At 40.3% G+C, this 12500-nt stretch overlaps 1 protein-coding gene across 14 annotated transcripts in view; it reads right to left on the bottom strand.

The window, feature by feature from the left end:
* Eip63E (cyclin dependent kinase Eip63E) overlaps positions 1–12500 on the bottom strand; it is a 523995-nt gene that overhangs the window by 374709 nt on the left and 136786 nt on the right. For 2 of the 14 annotated variants that reach the window (XM_071681683.1, XM_071681690.1), the window contains exon 1: positions 12249–12500. This exon is cut by the window's right edge and continues 1012 nt beyond it. The exons of the other annotated variants lie outside the window; for them this stretch is intronic. The gene's annotated coding sequence lies outside the window, so the exon portion shown is untranslated. The remainder of the gene's footprint in view (positions 1–12248) is intronic. 14 annotated transcript variants of the gene reach the window in all.

Genomic DNA, 12500 nt, shown 5'->3' with positions numbered 1-12500 from the left:
CGTCGCTAATGTATATATGACCCGCGTTCGATCGAGCAAGTGTGGAACGTGGAAGGTTCCGCTGAAGATCAATGGTCAGTTCGATAATGGAGTCGAGTCAAAGCACACATTGGACGGAGTGGTTCCCCCCCAAATGACTATACCCTCCTCGATTTCTTTTAGTCTCCGGGAAGACAACGGCTGGCTGTACGTAAAATGAGTACACCCTCCTCGATTTCCTTTAATCTCCGGGAAGACAATGGCTGGCCGTACGTAAAATACCAACTCTGTGGAAGTGAAATGGTTAAGTAGTGGCGCTAAGCATCACCCCTTAATAATCCAGGGGAATGTAGAAAGAGGTATGTCGTTTATGGAATGCTCTAGCGGTGTGGGGAAGTGATGCTCACTTGGTTTAAAGTGTCCTTACGCTGCTACTAAATATGAGAGGTCCTTGATCCTACTTATGTGAATGGAAATAGAATCACTAGAGATTTATTGATGATAACTCACGTCCCAGGTGTTCAAGTAGACCCTGGGTATCGGTCTCACATTTCTAAATGACACAGAGGATCAGATTCATGTCACTTATACCATAAAGGATGAGAATATGATTATACACCGTGGTAAAACAGATTGCAACCCTTTGTTTCGAAGAACATACGAAATCAGAACCTTTGTATCTCAGACTCTCTGTCTCACGTCACATAAGAGATTACTGTATACATCCTATGTCTTCAGTGAGACAGATGATTAAACTCTCATTTCTCACATCATGAAAACACCAGATCCTGTATCGCACGTGATACAGATGATCACATCCTATATCCCAAATGAGACAAGGTCCTCTGCCTGCTGTGAAATACGGGATAAGATTCACTACATCAGGTGAAACAAAGGATCAGCTCTGTTACACAAGATGGGACAAAGGATGAAATCTTATATAGAAAATGAGACAGAGTACCAGATCCTATATGTACAAGGACAAAGAATCAGATCTTACACACACACACAAACATATATATATATAAGGAAAGACAAGGAGTCGGATCCTATATACAAACCGAAACAAAGGATGAGGCCATACACATAAAGTAAGACAAAGGATCAGATCCTATATACAAACTGAGACGGGATTAGATTCCCTGCAACTGCGTCGTCAATGGAAGACATGACTCAGCCGGCAGGGCAAATGCAAGCTTAAAGGCTTAGATCGCGTCCGGCTGGAGTCAGTGCATAGAATGAGGATCTATATATACCTTTTTTTCTGTACGTATTTCATCCTTAGCGATAATAACTCTCGTCCCTTCGGTTTGATCCCATTAACATACACATCTTGGGTATTACTTGAAGAATCTTTCCTCAGCAAATCAAGAAGCACTAATGAGATTCCACGTTAATCAGTCTCCCAATTAGTAGTTGCACAGACGTTAACTAGAGACACACACACAACAACAACAACAAAAATAATTAAGAATCAAATCAATTAATGAAATAAACCATTCGTAAGTTATTCCATGCACTCGAAATTACCCTTCACCCCCTAACCCCCCTTACCTAACAACCATATCGTCGTTAGTCATCAACCCTAATGACCAGAAGCAACTAGACCATTAATCATAACCATTAAACCACCTCCCATTACTACAGCCCCCCCCCCCCCCCCCGGCCATCCCACCACCCCACTCCCAACCACCAGCCAACTCATCAGGTCGTCGGGGGTAAGAAAGTGCTTCCCCACGGTCCGCGATAGCTGCCCTCCACCAATCATTAACCCCCACACCATCTTCTGTCTCACTTTACATTGGCGCCCTTGTGGGTCACACATCCGGACTTTCCTACTATAGGATGAACCTTCATTGTTCAAGTTTGAACCTATGGAGAGTTACGTTCAAAAAAACTTCGGGGCTAAAGTTCCATTCTCCTCCGATTACATGTGGGAACTTTCTTGGTTTTATGTCTGTGTAGTTTACTTTCGTTCGTTCGTGGTTTACATCCGAAGTTTTGTGGTTTACGTTCGATCATTCACTTTTCACCGTCAAATGTCTCTCTTTCCCCTTCCTTCCAACAACCTCTCTTTTCCTTCAATCACTTCTCTCTTTCCTTTCCATCACCTATCTTTCCCTTCCATCATTTATCTATTTCCCTTTCCATCACCTTTCTCTTTCCCCCTTTCCATCATCTGCCTCATTCTCTTTCATCACTTCCCTCTTTCCCTTTCATTCTTCGGTCTTCACATTCCAAGGAGGCAGCACCACCAACAGTAGCACTGTAGGGAAGACACTCGCACCAACCCGCCTCTCTCTCTCTCTCTCTCTCTCTCTCTCTCTCTCTCTCTCTCTCTCTCTCTCTCTCTCTCTCCCAGGAAACCATCGACATATCGACCGTGTGTGACAGAACGGTTTCCTGCTTACCTTAGGTCGTCCCAGGGAGAAGGGGAAAAAAAAGGAAAAAAAAAAATGTATATATGTGTGTCGCTTCGCCCCTCGACTGCTCGACATGGCCGTGGTGGTGACGTCTCCCTTTGCCATGGCACGTTAAAGCCGAACACCTGTTAGATACATGGCTTCCCTTAGACGCTTAAGGTGGATCGTGTCTTGATTCTTCGGGGGCGTGATCGAGTCCTCCTCCCTCAGTGGGCGGAATCAAGTCTCGGTTCTTCAGGAGGTGATCACTGCCTCTCCCTCGAACCATAGAGTGAGTCCTACTCTGATTCCTTCTTGCCTGATGAATCCTGCTTCTTGAACACGTCGGTGAATCCCGCCCTGACTCTGGAGAATCTTGTTCCCTTAACACATAGGCGTCGTCCTGTTCTGATTCGTTGACAGATGTTGAATCCTCCTCCTCCTCTTCTTCCTCCTCCTCCCCTAACACCTAGATGAATACTCTCCAAATCCCCCTCACACCTAATGACTCCTGATGAATCCTGCTTCCAAATACATGATGAATATTCTTCCCTAACACCTGTTGAATCCCGACTCCCAATATCTGAATGTCCCTAAAGCTTCCAAACATATGATGAACCCTACCTTCCTAACACCTGTTGACTGACGCTTGATGAGCACATGATGGGGAAAATCCTGCTCCTTAACCCTTGATGCGTCCTGCTCCTTCCTCCCTGAGAGAAAGACTGCTCCTTGGCATCTTACTCCCCCTCAAGACCATGACCAAGACCAGCCACTCCGGCCCAGAGGGAGGAAGACAAGGTCATGATGTGAGGGAGGAAGACAAGGTCATGATGTAAAGTCCTCGTCTGCAGAGACGGGTTAAAGGGAAACCCCAGGTGAATATTGCTCCCTTGATAACGAGTGAGTATTGCTCCCTAACATAGGGTGAGTATTGCTCCTTAACACCGAAGGAATATTGCTCCTTAATACCGGGTTACTCATTAACACCGGGTGAAATATTGCTCCTTACTACCAGGTTAAATATTGCTCATTAAGACCGAGTGATTATTCTTCCTTAACACAGCGTCAATACTGCTTCTTACTGAGAAGGATACAAGACTCACGAAATAACAAGATAATCAGAGATCATGAAACCAGATGATATATCTCCATCATACACATCCAAGACCCTTATAATATACTCCCATTACTATCATATTCGGTTATATAGGCACTAAACAAAGGCATAACGAAAGATATAAAGAAAAGCCAATACGATGAAAAACTAATATCCAAGAAAAAAGAGTAACACTTACACTATAACCACAGTACAAAACACTTAATAAAGTGTGAGTAAAATATATGCTTCAAAATCACAACATACGTACGGCCCCTTGTTGCAAATTCATCACACAGGAAACAGGGTTTCCTGAGCGCTGCAGGAACCCTATGTAAAGTAGAAAGGAATCCTTATGCAGGAAGGAAATATGTACGTATACATATACAACAGGAAATGACGTAATGACAAAGGTCTTACGTCACGCGGCCTAGGGCGGCGCGCCACTGGGAGAGGACGAGCGAATGACGAACCTTAATTAAAAGAAGGTTTGAAAAAAAGAGAGAGAGAGAGAGATACATACTCGCGGGGCGCGACGAGCTGCGGAGGTGTTGAGAGAGAGAGAGAGAGAGAGAGAGAGAGAGAGAGAGAGAGAGAGAGAGAGAGAGAGAGAGAGAGACGCGAACAAACACAAAATAATACATTCAAAGAACAAACATCGTTGGCCCAGAATCTCTTAATGTAATACGTGCCACCACTGGCTACAATATGGGCTACACAGAGGCATGTAGAAATGTACAAGGTTTGAAAAAGTGCCAACAAAGTGCACTAAACCAGCTAGGTCTGGTATATATGTAGGCCTACGGGCCGTAGCCCCTAACAGCCTGATGGAGCAGAGGAGCAAGGCGAAAGCTTGGTCTCACAACAAGCTGTAGGGGGAAGAGGACCTCCCAGACCATCGTTAGGTATACGCAAGGGAAGGTAAGGTCCCAGACAGAGCTGTGGGGGGTAGAAGACCTCAGAAACCATCGTAAGGTATACGTAAGACAAAGTAAGGTCCCAGACCCAGCTGTGGAAGACCTCCTATACCGTCGTTAAAGATACGTAAGGTAAGCTCTATCTAAATCGAAGACAAATAACACAAACACACACAAGAACACACAGACCCTCACCCCAGGGCCGTCACAGTGATGAAGCAAATCTCCACAGACAGTCCCTTAATGATCCCTTAACCACAGGTCCCCAGACGATCCTCGGACACACGTCGCAAAATGTCCCCTCCGGCAAGTCTCTTTCCCTCCATCAAATTCACCACTCCCCCCTCACCAACTCCCCCCCCCCCCTCTTAAAAAGTACCTCCGCTCGATAAAACATTCTATTACCTCCCAGTTCCAAGTCCCATCACATTAATAGGTTGGGAGCATCAGAATTCCTGCCCCCCCCTCCCCTCCACCCCTCCCTCGTCTTCTCGATGTTCCGCACTGGAAATTCTCTCTCTCTCTCTCTCTCTCTCTCTCTCTCTCTCTCTCTCTCTCTCTCTCTCTCTCTCTCTCTCAATTTTTCCACTATGAGGGGAAATTAGTCGTCCGGTAGCTAGTTGCGTGGGGAAGGGGCACTGAGGGAGAACACTGAGGGGAAAGAGGGGAGACAGAGCAGTGTCTATGGGGAAGATTACGAGCCCAAGACCATGGGAGAGAGGATTATGCTAAAGGAATGAATATGAAATGAGGAGTTTGATCAGTAGATGAATACTGGTTAAAAATTATCCTAAAAGAATGACTATAAACTATTGATCATATCATCAAAGAGAAGAAATATATATATATTTATATATATATATATATATATATATATATATATATATATATATATATATATATATATATATACATATATATATATATATAAAACATGAAGTTTATCTAAAAAGGAATTGATATGGGGAGGCTGTAGAAGCATCATGCTAAAGGAACGGCAATGAAATGGATATCATGATACACAAACTGGCCAAGGAAGAGGATTATCCAAAAAAGGAAAGGATGTAAGGCGGGGATTATGTTAAACAAATGCAAACAGGGTCAGAAAATGAGAACAGGAATACGGCAAGGGAGGAAAAGGAAGGGGGGGGGGGGGGGAAGAGAGAATAAGCAAGGCTAAAAAAGGGAAGAGGGTGTCGAGTATGTCATATGTACACATGGAAACAATGAGAGAGGGACAGTGCTTATGGAAGACTGCAGATATTTGATAGTGAAAGTTCACATAAAAAAAATATCTTGTAATGATAAGGAAAGTACCTGGAGACCAATACTGTAGTGATGATGAAAGCACCTAGAGATGAATACTGATATGGTAAGCAAGATTACCGAAAGATGAATACAGTTGTCATGGTAAGAACACCAATATATATATATATATATATATATACATATATATATATATATATATATATATATATATATATATATATATATATATATATATATATATATATATATATATATATTAGGACTGATTTAAAGTAGAACTACAATAAGGAACAACTCACATTAAGACAACTCACGACTCATTCTTACACACACACACACACACACACATATATATATATATATATATATATATATATATATATATATATATATATATAACTCAAAAATAACACCAAAAAGACAACATGACTCACAAGAGATCACAAGCAATATATGAAGGAAATAATCCCTCTATTTCCATTCCAGTCACAATGCTACCAGAGGAGCACATCTTACAACATTGTGAAACACACCTTCGAAATATAACGATGATCTTAAAGTAGAATGAGAGCGCATAGAAAAAAAAAATGACACTCACTTCAAACCCATCTCAAAATGCCAGCCCGTAAAAAAAAACAAATATACAAATCATACCAGGAAAGATGAATGAATAAATGATACACAAGCTCAAGTAACACAGAACTTGAAGATGAAAGCCTAGTCTTATGATCATGTCGCCAAGGTGGCAACAGGCGAGAACCTGGCCCACAAATATCAGAGAGATAAGTTGTAATCTGCCGTAAAGTGTTTTTCCATGACCTTACCCCAATGTTGCTTAACTCTGGTTAAGTTCCTCTCTTATCGTGTTGAGTGAGAGAGGCGCCTTTCTTCATATAGGCCGTCTTGTGATGGAGTGGGGACATCCCCACCCCCCTCTGGTTTCTAGTTCGTCAATGATGCATCTCTCTCTCTCTCTCTCTCTCTCTCTCTCTCTCTCTCTCTCTCTCTCTCTCTCTCTCTCTCTCCCTCCAGGTTTGCAGTTGAAAAAAAAAAAGAATAAAGATGTGAAACTAACTCGACTGTCTGTCTACACGGCATCACATCACAATACACACACACACACACACGAGCACCAAACTCCTTATCACGACCAATTTCTGCATATCAACGCAGCCATGGAGGAATATGACAGCCCTGGGGAAATCTTATTTCGACCCCCCAATAAACAAACCATCGAGTCATCAGATTTTGGTTTCCTTCGACATACATGGCTTGGCTCCTACCAGCCGAGGCCATTTGAAGACCCGCACCCCATTAGCTATTCCTTGGGTATTCCTCGAACCTAGAAAAGAGGTTCCTTCGAGGATTTCTCCCTAGTCCTGAAGGATCCTATGTTATAAGGAAGGAGAGTCCTTCAAAGATTCCTAATTATCCCTTAAGGATTCTTAGAGGTTAAGAAAGAGATAAGAGTCCTTCAAAGATGCTTAGCTATTTCCTTCAAGGATGCCTAAAGGTTAGAAAATAAAATCCTTCGACGATTTCTAACTACTCTCCTAGGATTCTTAAAGGTTAGAAAAGAATGTCCTTCGAACCTGGCTGTTGGAGGTTTGTATGCTCCATGAAAGTGGGCGTTCATATACACTTTATTCGCATATATATATATATATATATATATATATATATATATATATATATATATACATACACACTTTTTTCCTCAATGACGAGTCTCTGGACTATTGTTTCATATCTTTTTTCATCTTTCCTGCATCTTCCATTGTTTGCAGTGAATCAACAGAGATGTAACTGTTGCCTTGGAGCAAAAATAACAAAAAGAAATTTTTTTTAAAGAGTTCCCTTAACTTCAGTTAATTCGAAGGAATGTTTCAGATCTTTAGTCTCTGGTTCAGTCTAACTATATTTCTTAAATATGTGGAATTCCTGTAGCTAAATGTATTACACAAATGGTATAGGAAATGAACACTAAGATCGTCCATGTATATAGAGGTAAGGTAAGGTAAGGCAAGTTAAGTTCAGTTAAGTTAGTTATAACTTAACCTTAAGGTAAGGTAAGGTAAGGTAAGGTAAGGTAAGGTAAGGTAAGGTAAGGTTACTTAAGGCCCAATGTAAGGCAAAGTCCGAGTTAATCTAAAAGTAACCCAGGTTTGTACCTAATTCCTCGTCAAATTCCTATGGGTTTCCACCCTTACCGTAGCACCCCCTGGCATGTTCGACCGCTTCTTGAACTTCATTTGACCTCATCACGACCACTGAGACGAGAATGAGGAACTTCCTTGGGTTTTCTCTTTTTTTTTTCGGTCACCAGGGGGTCATGCCCTTGACCCAGACTGACCATTCACCGTTGACATATCGCTACAACTCGACCTTAACAACAAAACTCATCCTTACATTCTTCTATACGAAAAATACCGTCTAGCTAACCATGATGATATACGATATACACATTGTATATATCTTCTCTATATTGTATATGTCCTATAACGACACGACACCTATATAACTCCCTATGGTTTCTATATTTCCAGTTTGAATTTCCTCCCAATCTTGTTGTTCTCCGTCTATATTCCCGTTTTCTCTCTTTCCCCCTCCCCCTCCACTCTCTAATCACCAATTGACATCGTCATCATCATCATCATCCCTAAACCCCCACCCCACCCCAGTATCTGTCATCTCCAGTGTCGTCTAATCTGTAACAAATCAACAGTTCCTCCTCCGTCTACAAGCAGACAATCTAATCTCGGGAGAGACGCGTCTTCGATTAGATTGGCCGAAGTCATGCTGGTCTCTCTCCTCATCTCTCACAAGTTAACATCGTCTTGTTAAAAATAGTCTCTCTCACCTCTCACAAGTTTACATAGTCTTGTTCAAAAAATAGTCTCTCTCACCTCTCACAAGTTTACATTGTCTTGTTAAAAATAGTCTCTCTCATCTCACAAGTTAACATCGTCTTGTTAAAAATCATCTCTCTTTTTCGTATATTTCAAAGCTGCTCCTCTGGATGCTCCACGCACCATTGTACAAATATCTTGAATCAAATTTTCGTGGATGTTTATTCATATGGCCAACGTATTCCCTACGTTAGCTTTCCGGGGCTACAGGCCATGTGGGCTTTTGGGCTGCATTCCAAATCCGCAGTCCGTTCGTTAAATTTCATGCTTCCATCCTCTTCCCTGGAATTGTATGGCCAATTTGAGGAAAAAAGGAATAATCTCTCTGGGTCGACCCTTGTCAAAATCGTGTCCGGGGTCCCCACCCCCCCAACCCCATCCCCCTCAAATCTATTCATGTCTGTCTGTATGTCTGTCTAACTGTCTGTCCTCAACAGGAATCCATACCTATAACCCTAAAGATAACCTATAAACCTAAAGATAAACTATACGTACTGCCAATTCTTAATCGTGACCTTACAGGCACCCCCAGACACTTTTGCAATTACACTAACAAATTTTCACCTAAAGACCTAACCATCTTTCGTGAGCCTGATAATTTTCAAGCATATCCCTTCATCATCACTTCTGTTCTTGCACCTTAATCAATCATACTCACAATCATCCAGAAAATAAACCCTTAATAATGATAATCTGCTGAAAATAAACCCTCAATATTGATAATTTGCTGAGAAGAAACCCTTAATATTGATAATTTGCAGAAAATAAACCATTAATATTGATAATCTGCTGATAATAAACCCTCAATAATGATAGTTTTTGACCGAAAGTCAACATATAACTTCTGTGGTATTCTTAAAAGAAAAATTCTAATCGATAATATGTCTTGAGAAGTCTCCTAAGCCATCTGGATTATAATCTTACTTCTCTGAGTTTATCCTTCATATGAAACAGAATCCTGCCCTCCACAATCTCAGACGTACGTCCTTGTTCTCACTAAATCCTCCTTGACAGCATCGGATCCAACGTCTATATATAGAATCAAGGAAACATTCCCACCTCCCATCCTTCTCTCTCCTCTCGTATTACAACCTGTCATCTTCTATGTCCAACACTTCCCATCACGGCTTCTCTCTCGCCCTGTAAAACAATTTCCTTCCTCGCTCCCCCACCACCTCGAATCTTTCTTTCCCCAGATGTGAATCACACATGCACCTTCCATTCACAAGACTCCAAGGGACTTTAGTATCCATAATAAGCCACAGAACACATATTTATCTATGCGTCTTGGCTGGTATGACTGACTGTGTAGGGAAAGGCTTTGTGTAAATCAATTTCGTTTGATCACAGATGGAAATAAAGATAATCGAAGTCGTAAGCTTATCCTAAATCGAACACTTCACTCATAATGGCGCTTGTGTTATGGGGAGCCATTATTGTAATTGGGAATAAACACAGGTGTGATGATGCCTGGCAATAAGTCTTCATGTTCCTCTAGTCCTCATAAACTACATTACGTATAGAAACGATCACATCTTGTCTTATTCCCTGGAATATCCTCTACTTTACTCATCATCACATTCAAAGCTCTTATATACTATTAACAGGTTAAGTGTGTCAATGGTACTGAAATAGCCTACATATCGAGAGGTTTTCAATCTTAATCAAAAACCGATATATTCCCTAAATGTGGGATTGGGTACGTTTTTTCTGGGTTTTGCTGGTAAAAACTTTTTGCATACGTATGGTAAACATATCAGTACTGGATACTTACCTAAATCCTCTTTGCCAATGGCGTATAATTACCACACGGGGAAAGAAAGCTTAGCGAATGTATGTTCTTAAAAATGCATCAAATGACTAAGAAATTTTGCATGCTCAAGTCACCAGTAATTCATAAGAATGAGAGACTGTTAAGTCTGTGTTTACTTAAGAGTAACTACAGCAGACAGACAATAAGTAATAAGTATAACATGATATTGTAAAGTAAATAAATATATCTGTCGATAAGCCATAAGGTAATAAAAGATAATAACTGATGTTAACTACAGTTAAAAATAAGTGGAGATGTATAAGTAACTAACTGGCGAGACATTATAAGTAACTATCAGGCGAGACATTATAAGTAACTATCAGGTGAGACATTATAAGTAAATAATGAGACATTTTAAGTAACTAAATGGTGAGATATAATTAACTAACTAAAGACATTATTTATGGCAATTAAGTTAACGAACAGATGATAACTCAAAGACACGTAATGGCTAATGAAGATTATACAGACACATCTCTCGCACTGTACCTCCATCACCACAGTTCACTGCGACGCTTACCTAAAAGAGAAAGAAAACATTTGGTAACAAACCTTATTAAGAGGATGTTTAGTCCTCGTGCAAAACACACAATGATGAGAACCATGAATAAATGGAATAAATACATCGGTAAAGTGACAAAAACATAAATAAATGGGACAAATACATCGGTAACGTAACAAGAACACAAACAAATGGGACAAACACATCGGTAACGTAACAAAAACATAACAAAAGATGAGAGAGAAAATATACATCTAACTCCAAATCATCCTCATACTTAACACCACCCAGTCTTAATTTAACAACATTACCTCAGTTAATATCTGATTTGACACTTTACCTGATGAGGTCACACATCTGAATTAAGAAAGTTACTGGAGTTAAAAATCTGGCTAATGTTCATTCGTAGTGCATATCTGTCACTACAGGTTTAATTACCTTCATCCAACATCAAAAGGGAACCAAAAAAAATATATCAAAATGAGAGCAGTTCGCTTTCAAACTGTTTACAAGGCTCAAAGGGAAATAAACTTGTAGCAAAAGAAAAAAAAAACTGAAATTCTCTAATTCCCATCTCTGGGACTAGCCTTGGCAAGGAGGAGGGCACAGAAGGAGTCTACTCGACTTAATCAAAGGACTAACTACGTTCCCTGAATTATTATTACACAGAAAAAGGGGAAAACCACTTTTCCATTTGGTCTTTGATGTATCTCCCTCAAGACACATTATGAATTCATTGTGCGGGACGACAACCTAACTTCATTCCTTTCCAGCATAGTAAATGAAGAAGGTGTATATATATATATATATATATATATATATATATATATATATATATATATATATATATATATATATATATATACAGAGAGAGAGAGAAATGGATATATATATATATATATATATATATATATATATATATATATATATATATATATATATATATATAGATAGATAGATAGATAGATAGATAGATATATAGATAGATAGATAGATAAATATTGATATAACATTAGTACGCCTTTCACAGAAAGAAGGGAGGAAATATAAAGACAAAATAAGACCTCCATCTGCTCTGGGCTGAGGATACTAAAGCAGAAAATGAGTCACTTTTGGAAAAGATATAAGAAGAAAATCTAAAAAAAAAAAAAAATGAAGAAAAACACAGCTATCATGACATCATATAAGTATACTAAAATACTTCTACTCATAAAAAAAAAATATGAGAACACCGAGAGAAGAGAAAAAGTGGAGCGGTGGTGGGCCACAGAAAATAAAAAAAGACACACCAACTTTCTACAGACTAGAAAAAAGAAAACGAGACATGATCTTGGGAGGACAAGCGACAGAACACGTACCAATAACCTTTTTTCGGCGTAGGAACGGAATCTTGACGGATTGGCTGCCCAAGATTTCAAGAGGCTAACTTGCGCAGGGGGGAGGATACTGTGGCCTCAACCTGATGGTCTGCCTCTCTCTCTCTCTCTCTCTACCTCGACCTGCTGCTCTTGTTTGTGTGGGTGAGGGTATCCGTGCGTGTGTGGGGGGGGAAGGAAGGGAGGGCTGGAGGGTTGGATGTGGGGGGGTGGGTTATTCGTGTCACGAAGCCT

Source organism: Panulirus ornatus, chromosome 33 (assembly GCF_036320965.1).
Source record: "Panulirus ornatus isolate Po-2019 chromosome 33, ASM3632096v1, whole genome shotgun sequence".
NCBI classification, from domain to species: domain Eukaryota; kingdom Metazoa; phylum Arthropoda; class Malacostraca; order Decapoda; family Palinuridae; genus Panulirus; species Panulirus ornatus.
The sequence above is the reverse complement of the archived record's forward strand: the minus strand, read 5'-3'. Positions and strand labels throughout refer to the sequence as shown.